This window comes from Schistocerca gregaria, chromosome X (assembly GCF_023897955.1).
Source record: "Schistocerca gregaria isolate iqSchGreg1 chromosome X, iqSchGreg1.2, whole genome shotgun sequence".
NCBI lineage: Eukaryota > Metazoa > Arthropoda > Insecta > Orthoptera > Acrididae > Schistocerca > Schistocerca gregaria.
The window spans coordinates 139464861-139475631 of NC_064931.1; the positions used below are offsets into that span (position 1 = coordinate 139464861).

The 10771-nt window shown below is 42.6% G+C and overlaps 1 pseudogene; it reads right to left on the reverse strand.

Annotated features, from left to right (window-relative positions):
- Positions 1-10226: 10226 nt before the first annotated feature.
- Positions 10227-10344, reverse strand: LOC126299731 (5S ribosomal RNA; annotated as a pseudogene).
- Positions 10345-10771: the final 427 nt, after the last annotated feature.

Sequence of the window (10771 nt, forward strand, 5' to 3'; positions counted from 1 at the left end):
CAAAACTCCACAAGCAGCATTCCGTCTCTGCATCCACTCGTGCAGTACAACACTTTATTGGGAACATTTCCTGACACCTAATATGTTGCCATTTACGTTTAATGAACACCTTTGTTGATACTGATTTTCTTGTTCCCTACTCCTGCACTCCTGAGCTTTGTGACTCACCTGGGTGTTCACTTTTGTAACTCTCTGGATTGATGACTATGTTGTTGGACGTGGCCATCACTCACACACTTGTCACATTTTATTAATGGGGCAAACACTTGGCAGGCGCAAGCCCCCCCCCCCCCCCCTCCTCCCTCCCTGTCACTATAGGTATCTCTTCCAACTGTGTGGCAGTCTTAATAACTGTGACCTAATCGGATGGATTCTCTATCTTAACTTTATGCGACATGTCAGTGGGAATGACATGAAAAGTACATCGAGACCCTTATTGTCAGCTTCTCAGCAAAAGCATTATATTGACTTTTTCATTCTGTGTTAGATCGAATGTTCGGACATTGATATATCAGACCCTGTCCAAGATTGAATGGACTTAATGTGCCTCTGTATCAATACATTCTACTTTTCCCTGCAGAAGTGAGTACTGTTCTGTTTATGATACCACTGTTGTGAACTCTCAGTTAGCCTAGCTGTTTGAAAGTTTGCACGTCCCACAAGGTTTCATGGTAAGTAACATATGCCCTAGCGTTTCCAGTCACTCGCAAATTGGTCATACGAAGGCAGATTTCGCCAGACCAGCGCCACCAACTCGGCTGCAGTTGAGATGTCTTTGAGAAATGCCTTCTGTTGCTTTCGCAGAAAAAGGCGATATCAAATTTGATACTGCAGGATCGATAGGCGAGGATACACTCCGCATAAAGACTAAGGTTGTCACTACATTTGCTTGTCTGCTTGCAGTACCTCTGCCTGGTTCTTGTAATGTTCTAATCCCCCTGTTTTCTATTCAGGTGGTGCTTGTACCCTAAAGATCTGCTCCGTCATAGCGACGACATAATCACCCACACTAGTAGTAACTGTTTCTACTGGTATCTTACATATTCTGCTACTGCTCAAACAATAAAGAAAAATGCAATACAAAAGGGGAAAAGACCAGGTTCACTCTACAGAGTACACTATACATAATGAGTTACCTTAGTTCTTACGGCACATCATAGCTCGCCTATATTCACTACAATCTCGTCCCTCATCACCTCAATGTCGACAGGTGCAACATATGGATGGCAGAGCCTTCATGTGTGCAACTTGTGCGCAGAAAGACTGCAAAATACATATCTAATAGGTGTTAAATATAACTCATGATAGTTACTCTTGCAGGAAGACAAGTCAAGGAGTTCACACAGTTGTACAAGAGCCCCCTTCGAATTCAAACGACCGTTCCTATGATCCATGATAAGCAATGAATTGCACAATGAAAACGGCCAGCTATAAGGTAAACAAAATATTTCTCATTCACCGCATTGTATTGTGTGAAACGTTGACTGTTAGATGAGCAAAGCTGCTGTGGTGATGGCGATGTCAGAAGCTGGTGCTGGACGTAGTGGCATTGGCATGAGGCACATTTCTGTTCATCAGTTGTAGCAGCGCAGTGTGACGCCCAGTTCTTGACATCGGTCATAGTGGTCACCCCTCAGACCAGGATTTTCTTGGCATGGAAGCTGAGCAGGTGATGTTACTGATACAGGAGCTAGTGTGGATGGCTGTCATACTCCATATGGCATAAGTGAAGGAGAATTGTCTGGAATCATATTTATTACTTGTAATTTACAGTATGGCTTGTCTTCTCCGGCAAGGCAGAAAGCACACCAATTTGCACAATCATGTGCTACAAGGAATGCAGACACAGTGCTTTGTCGGCTTAAGTCGTTGTGCTGGTCAGAATCCAGTGGCGGGGTCATGCAGATGGCTGGAAGAGGAGTCTGTTGGCACTAGTCAACCGTGGCTTACCAGCATCTAGTGCAGCCCATCCCAGCATTGTCGAAGATGGATGTGCATTTAAGTGGGTGCCAACAGCATATCACGGATGGTAGATGTCATGAGCTGGGTCAGGACTCCAATCATCAACACTGTGTACAGCCAGGAATGTGGCACTCAGGTGCCATGCCCAATAGGTTGTAGATGATAATCCGGAGTCACTTGGTACAGCCTTTCACCAGGGGAAGGCGAAAGTGAGACTGTCATTCTGCCAGAATTAGAAATGCAGATAGGGTGACCAGACACTGAGACTGAAGTTTCAGAAATCGTGATACTTACGATGGCCAGCGATGCAGTCATTTACCCTCATTATCCAGAGGAGTCAGCAGGCTTATCCTCACTGTGGTGTATAAGTTTTGTCTGTTTCCCCTGCTTTGACACTTTCCGTCAGTGCTAGGACACCAGTGAGCGGCTGAGATCAGAGCTCGCATGGTATGGCTCCATAATGCAAGGCTCGCAGAATGACGCATTAGGTGCTGTCATACAGCACCAATTGCACTTCTTGATTATGGCTAGACCTTCTGTGGAAATGTGTCACAAATGGCGCCCTGCCTTCTGTAGCATTGCACTCTTTGTGTGCCCCAGTTACCGGTTGTGACACACGGTATGTGCCGCATCTGTTTTGCTGCCGTCTGCCACAAGCAATAACTTTAAAAATTTATATTGAATCTGCTGTACAACAGATCTCCCTTCTTCAAGAATTTCATCCCGAGTTGTGCTATGATGTACCGTTAGTAACTGCAGTTTACATAAATTATATTGATACTAGTTTATACCAAACAAACCCCTGGCTAATATTTCACGAGAGTGAGTTACATTACTTGTTCCCATTTAAATCTAAGTTTTATTCTGTAATATGGTCAAGGTCGTTCTTATTCTACTTCCTACAGTTTAATTACGGGCACTGGTACAAGTGGTTTCAGTAAGAGGTCACAGTAGATGGGCTATCACTACACTTTCCCGAAACAGCTTGGGGTTGTCTGCAGCTGGCTGTGTTCCGCCAGAGCTGGCCACTAGAGCAATGCCCGCCATGCCATCATCACCAGACGCTAATGAGCCCGCACCTGACTGAGCTTGACCAGCTGCACTATAGTGGGTGTGGCCGAGTGAGGTGGCACAGTGGTAGCACACTGGACTCGCATTCGGGAGGACGTCGGTTCAATCCCGCGTCCGGCCATCCTGATTTAGGTTTTCTGTGATTTCCCTAAATCGCTCCAGGCAAATGCTGGGATGGTTCCTTTCAACGGGCACGGCCGACTTCCTTCCCCATCCTTCGCTAATCCGATGAGACCGATGACCAAGCTGTTTGGTCTCTTCCCCTAAAACAACCCAACCAACAACTATAGTGGGTGTGTCTGCTCACGGATAAGAACATCATTACCCAGTCAGTTCTAGCCAATTTTCCACCTACAGGTATATTCAAACGTATTTTTCACACACATTCACACTTACACGATTGTTATAAAACACCAAACTATTCTACCATTTCAGCAATCATCAACATGCGTGTGGAAAAAACAAAGAATTGTGGTTTAAGACGTAGTATAATTCGATTCATAGGATGTATGACTTCCCCTTGAATCATGGACCTTGCCGTTGGTGGGGAGGCTTGCGTGCCTCAGCGATACAGATGGCCGTACCGTAGGTACAACCACAACGGAAGGGTATCTGTTGAGAGGCCAGACAAACGTGTGGTTCCTGAAGAGGGGCAGCAGCCTTTTCAGTAGTTGCAAGGGCAACAGTCTGGATGATTGACTGATCTGGCCTTGTAACAATAACCAAAACGGCCTTGCTGTGCTGGTACTGCAAACGGCTGAAAGCCAGGGGAAACTACAGCCGTAATTTTTCCCGAGGGCATGCACCTTTACTGTATGATTAAATGATGATGGCGTCCTCTTGGGTATGATATTCCGGAGGTAAAATAGTCCCCCATTCGGATCTCCGGGCGGGGACTGCTCAAGAGGATGTCGTTATCAGGAGAAAGAAAACTGGCGTTCTACGGAGTGTCACAAATGGCGCCCTGCCTTCTGTAGCATTGCACTCTTTGTGTGCCCCGGTTACCGGTTGTGACACACGGTATGTGCCGCATCTGTTTTACATCAGATAGATGATATAATGGTAAGACAGAGATTTAGGAACCAGGTTTTAAATTGTAAGAAATTTCCAGGGGCAGATGTGGACTATGACCACAATCTATTGGTTATGAGCTGTAGATTAAAACTGAAGAAACTGCAAAAAGGTGGGAATTTAAGGAGATGGGACCTGGATAAACTGAAAGAACCAGAGATTGTATGGAGTTTCAGGGAGAGCATAAGGGAACAATTGACAGGAATGGGGGAAAGAAATACAGTAGAAGAAGAGTGGGTAGCTTTGAGGGATGAGGTAGTGAAGGCAGCAGAGGATCAAGTAGGTAAAAAGACGAGGGCTAGTAGAAACCCTTGGGTAACAGAAGAAATACTGAATTTAATTGATGAAAGGAGAAAATATAAAAATGCAGTAAATGAAGCAGGCAAAGAGGAATACAAACGCCTCAAAAATGAGATCGACAGGAAGTGCAAAATGGCTAAGCACGGATGGCTAGAGGACAAATGTAAGGATGCAGAGGCTTATCTCACTAGGGGTAAGATAGATACTGCCTACAGGAAAATTAAAGAGACCTTTGGAGATAAGAGAACCACTTGTATGAACATCAAGAGCTCAGATGGAAACCCAGTTCTAAGCAAAGAAGGGAAAGCAGAAAGGTGGAAGGAGTATATAGAGGGTCTATACAAGGGCGATGTACTTGAGGACAATATTATGGAAATTGAAGAGGATGTAGATGAAGATGAAATGGGAGATACGATACTGCGTGAAGAGTTTGACAGAGGACTGAAAGACCTGAGTCGAAACAAGGCCCCCAGGGTAAACAACATTCCATTGGAACTACTGACAGTCTTGGAAAATCCAGTCCTGACAAAACTCTACCATCTCGTGAGCAAGATGTATGAAACAGGCGAAATACCCTCAGACTTCAAGAAGAATATAATAATTCCAATCCCAAAGAAAACAGGTGTTGACAGATGTGAAAATTACCGAACAATCAGTTTAATAAGCCACAGCTGCAAAATACTAACACGAATTCTTTGCAGACGAATGGAAAAACTAGTAGAAGCCGACCTCGGGGAAGATCAGTTTCGATTCCGTAGAAATACTGGAACACGTGAGGCAATACTGACCCAACGATTTATCTTAGAAGAAAGATTAAGGAAAGGGAAGCCTACGTTTCTAGCATTTGTAGACTTAGAGAAAGCTTTTGACAATGTTGACTGGAATACTCTCTTTCAAATTCTAAAGGTGGCAGGGGTAAAATACAGGGAGCGAAAGGCTATTTACAATTTGTACAGAAACCAGATGACAGTTATAAGAGTCTAGGGGCATGAAAGGGAAGCAGTGGTTGGGAAGGGAGTAAGACAGGGTTGTAGCCTCTCCCTGATGTTATTCAATATGTATATTGAGCAAGCAGTAAAGGAAACAAAAGAAAAATTCGGAGTAGGTATTAAAATCCATGGAGAAGAAATAAAAGCTTTGAGGTTCGCCGATGACATTGTAATTCTGTCAGAGACGGCAAAGGACTTGGAAGAGCAGTTGAATGGAATGGACAGTGTCTTGGAAGGAGGATATAAGATGAACATCAAGAAAAGCAAAACGAGGATAATGAAATGTAGTCGAATTAAGTCGGGTGATACTGAGAGAATTAGATTAGGAAATGAGACACTTGAACTAGTAAAGGAGTTTTGCTATTTGGGGAGCAAAACAACTGATGATGGTCGAAGTAGAGAGGATATAAAATGTAGACTGGCAATGGCAAGGAAAGCGTTTCTGAAGAAGAGAAATTTGTTAACATCGAGTATAGATTTAAGTGTCAGGAAGTCATTTCTGAAAGTATTTGTATGGAGTGTAGCCATGTATGGAAGTGAAACATGGACGATAAATAGTTTGGACAAGAAGAGAATAGAAGCTTTCGAAATGTGGTGCTACAGAAGAATGCTGAAGATTAGATGGGTAGATCACATAACTAATGAGGAAGTATTGAATAGGATTGGGGAGAAGAGAAGTTTGTGGCACAGCTTGACCAGAAGAAGGGATCGGTTGGTAGGACATGTTCTGAGACATCAAGGGATTACCAATTTAGTATTGGAGGGTAGCGTGGAGGGTAAAAATCTTAGAGGGAGACCAAGAGATGAATACACTAAGCAGCTTCAGAAGGATGTAGATTGCAGTAGGCACTGGGAGATGAAGAAGCTTGCACAGGATAGAGTAGCATGGAAAGCTGCATCAAACCAGTCTCAGGACTGAAGACCACAACAACAACAATAGGATGTATGACTGGTGTTTTGATTATCATTCAGCGTGTGTGTGATCTTTGGAGGACGAAACAGATCTTTTTTTCATTATTATTAGAAATCTCTTATTTGTCAAGTAATATCACATTTTCTGAAGCAGACATAAAACGAGTTTCTCCGCCATATTTCTTCTTCAGGCATCATATAGGAGGACAGCATACGATTTCAGATTCCAGATTACTGCTGTCTTATAGATTCCACAGATTCATGAAATCTTCTCGTTATCTTTAACATCTTGTCTTTGTAGTCAGATATTCGAAGTAATATTGTTCTATCTGCATATGGTGTGCCTAGATCTTCAAAAGATACTGAATGATACAAATGCATTAACTACAAAGCAGTTGGTCATGTGTTAGCAGATTTCACATCCTCGAAAGGCTCTGGTGAAGCGACATTTGTAGAAAATGTTGTCGTCAATGAAGCCAAGAACAATATTCACACGTTGAAGTGTGAAAATGAAAGGCATTCGATAGGACGCAGCACTTCTCCATTTAAGCAAAATACTGTACAGTCCCTGCGAGTGGTGAGGAGTTACTGATTCTGTCATGTGCCCCACTGAAGCATAAGCTGCTGTGCCAGATAAGAACCTTTTTGAAGATAAGAATTCTATTATGATATCTACTGCCCCTGATTTAATTATTTTGTTCTGTTTTGAGCAGTCTGTTACAACGATTGGTTCAAAGTATCTAAATTTCCACGAGGCGAGCAGACATCCTTTCTCTTGTTCTAAAACGTCCTCATAGTAAGGATGATGAAACCTGGCATACATATCGCATGCTAGACTGTATGTATTGTGTGTTCAGTCCAATAGTAGGTTATCATATGCACAGAATTCGGAGTTGAGATAGACTTTAGGATTAGTTAAATTACAATTGTCAAATACGGTGGAATCATTTCCTAGGTTTCCTCTTCTCTTGATCTGGAAAGCCAGTACAATGAACTGCGATGTTTCTATTTGAATGGACGTTTTAATGAACCAGATTTACTTGGATGTGCTCAGCAGTTTGAGATATTCGAAGAGCTCCCATGAACGGAGAATTAGGGGCAGATGAGTGCCTGCATTCAGAACGTTCAAAGTTTTAGGCGTTCCTTGTCTGCGACAGTGGAGTGAAGCTTTTTCCTTACAATATTATCGGTGATAATCTCATTCCCCTCAGCGCCTCGTTGAATGTATGAGTTGTTATCAGTTGTACTTCTTATTACAGTAAGTTACTGCTTGGAATACATAATTACACGTTTCACGTCTTTGAAATGACCCATCAGAAACCTAAGAGGTATGCATGCAATAAAACATCTGTACCAGCTGCCTGCTGGTTTGTCTATGAACCATCCTGCATTTTCTAAACCTCTCATGTCCGAAGCCAATGTGGAAACGTATGTTTTAAGGGTTGATGTCCCAGAAATGCGTGTTCGGTTCAACCCCATTCAATTCATAACTTATCTCCTGAAACAGGAATGGTAAAGCGTTACGTGTAAGATTTGATGCTACTGTACCACTGGCATCCTTTTCCCTAAATCATCTGTCTTCTTTTGCATGTAATGGTTAGTGTGTCCTGGTTCTGGGTGATAATTACGATTTCATCAATTTTATTAAAAGCATTCGAAGCATATAGTTTGTGTGAAAAGAATTCCTGATGTATAATCTGCTCATCAGATTCTACAGCGGCTGTTATATCGAGTGATCTCATTGCAAAGTTTTAAGCCCAATGATTTAACAAACTGGCAGTTCTTCTGTGTTACCACATTATGTCGTTGCTCGAAGTGGCACGCTAATGAATGTGAGCACCTGTCTTATACTTTACACCCCTGCTCCTGCTTTAGGTGAAGGTGTATTACGATTTCCCCAGCGCAAATGTCGACTGAACTCCTGTCATGGCCCATAATATGCAGCTCGAGATGGCCTAATGTGTAGACAGTCACTGGAACATACATTGGGTTGGTGGGCATCTTCACAATCTTACATCATGGACCGAACACAGGGAAGAATCTGTAAATTGTATGAATCAATTTGTAGTTGAGATAGGTGTTCGTTGCGATATTACACTCGATGGGAATTGTACTGACGTAATATATTCAAATGCTGAACTGCCTTGTACAAGTTATTAGGTCTCTTCCAGAAATCTTGACATTCTGAGAAACCTAGTGGCAACCCTTTTGAACCTTCTAGTTGAAAGTCTATTGTCGCCTGTGTTGTCCTTATTTCTGATTTATACATACTGACGTTTGCAAGTAGCAATATCCGTTTTACTTTCTGTTTTAACATCGATTGCGCCAGATGGTATTTCTACACCATTTTTTTACCGTCAACTTCTGAATGTAGTGTATTACTTGCCTTGGTGATATTAGGAATGCTGTTATACATCTCCAGTCCAATCACTGTGATACTCCAGTACCCTTTGCTTAAGTCGACTGGTGGAAAGTAGCTCACATATTGAGATGACAATCGGTCTTTTAGGGCCAGACTGTATGACATCACATCTGATTCTCAACTGGTGCAGTGATGCGCACTTGTTGGGAGGTTAGGAGGAACATTACGTACAAATGACAGCAGAGATATGAACTCAAGTCTTGGTAGTGTTGAAAATTGTAGAACACATCATCCTTGACGTAACAACGAGATTCTCCAAGTGGCTGCAAGTCACCAAATGAGTCAAAATACTCCACATAGTCTTAGGTAACGTATTCCATATAAATACCCCTCAAAATCTTGGAATATTGATTTTTTTTCCAAATTTAAGTAGGTTAGTATTGATGAGTGGCCTACTGGGCAGTATAGGTACAAATTTTGTTTTTAATGAATAGTCCAAACCCTTTCCTGTCAGCTTTTAGATAAATTCTTTCTTAATAGCTAGTGATCCCATAATCTGGTTATGTCTTTTCACTCATCCAAATGTTCCTGGGCGTTTTTCGCATTTTTCGCCTTCGTGCCACTCCAGCCAGAGAGACAACCGCTGGAAGAAGTGCCAGTGCAGGAACTAGAAATGGAATAATTCCCACAAGGTGTTTTAGCTACTCGTAAAACCCTAGGCTTTTTAATCGAACCTCTTTTTCTTTCTCTTTTATGCTTCAGGTTGCTTTTAGCTGCTGACAGCGCTATTGGATGAATTTTTTTTGAAACTTCCCATGTGTTTTTTCTTTGTCATCTTTAGTGTGCGATTAGTTGTGTTCGTAAATTGTCGGACATTTACTCCCAAAACCCCTTAAGTTTGGTGCCGATTGTTTTATCGACTGAAAATGCTGTGATGTGCTGTCCTAGGCCAATGTCTCTTCTTCCACATATTTCTCTAGTTTTATCAGCTAAAATTCGATCTACAGTACGACATTCAACCAAACGTATATTTGCAGCAAATGCAATACCATGTTGCTTGCATGCCTCGTCCAATAGATTAATTCTCTTATCAGAGTATGCTATTCATTTTCCAAGCTTTGTTCCCAGTCCACAGTAGTTGCCTGAAGGAATATTTAACTCCACTGGTAGCTTATCAAGAATTCGACTAATGACTCTGATGCAGTTCCTACCACTCTTGTTATGCTACAGCACAGTTATATACAAAATTGCTCATACTCCCAACTGCTGTGTGGTGATGGGAAACCAAGCCATTCAACTGAAGCCGTGTTCCCTCGATGTCTTACGACACACACTATGAGAAACATATCTGGTTCAAAAAGCACTCCGTCTTCAGGCCACGAGTGGCCTACCGGGACCATCCGACCGCCGTGTCATCCTCAGGGAGGATGCAGATAGGAGGGGCGTGGGGTCAGCACACCGCTCTCCCGGTCGTTATGATGGTATTCTTGACCGAAGCCGCTACTATTCGGTCGAGTAGCTCCTCAATTGGCATCACGAGGCTGGTTGCACCCCGAAAAATGCAACAGCGCACGGCGGCCTGGATGGTCACCCATCCAAGTGCCGACCACGCCCGACAGCGCTTAACTTCGGTGATCTCATGGGAACCGGTGTATCCACTGCGGCAGGGCCGTTGCTATCTGGTTCAAAGCTTCTCTGTAATTCGTCTGTGTAAAAATCCCAGTAATTTCTTCACCTTCACTATCTTTTTAGATGTAAGTTCTAGGGGCTGTTCTCTGCATTTTGGAAACTGTAAGTATCTCTGTTGACCAGATCAGTAGGTAAGATTCCTCAAACACCATCTTATACTTTGAAACACGTACTAAATCGTCTACATTATGGTGTTTGGTATTGTTATACTGTTCGGTAATCTGTGGGAGAGTATCCAACCATTAGTATGAACCATGAAGATTAAAACATACTCACATATAGCTTTTTATCATTCTGTTAAAACAGTCCACAATACCCACTTTCATGTGGGTGTATGTCGAATAGTTGTTTATCCCACGATTCAACCACAGCCTTGAAATACCTATTGTAAAATTCACTGCTGTAATCAGTTTGA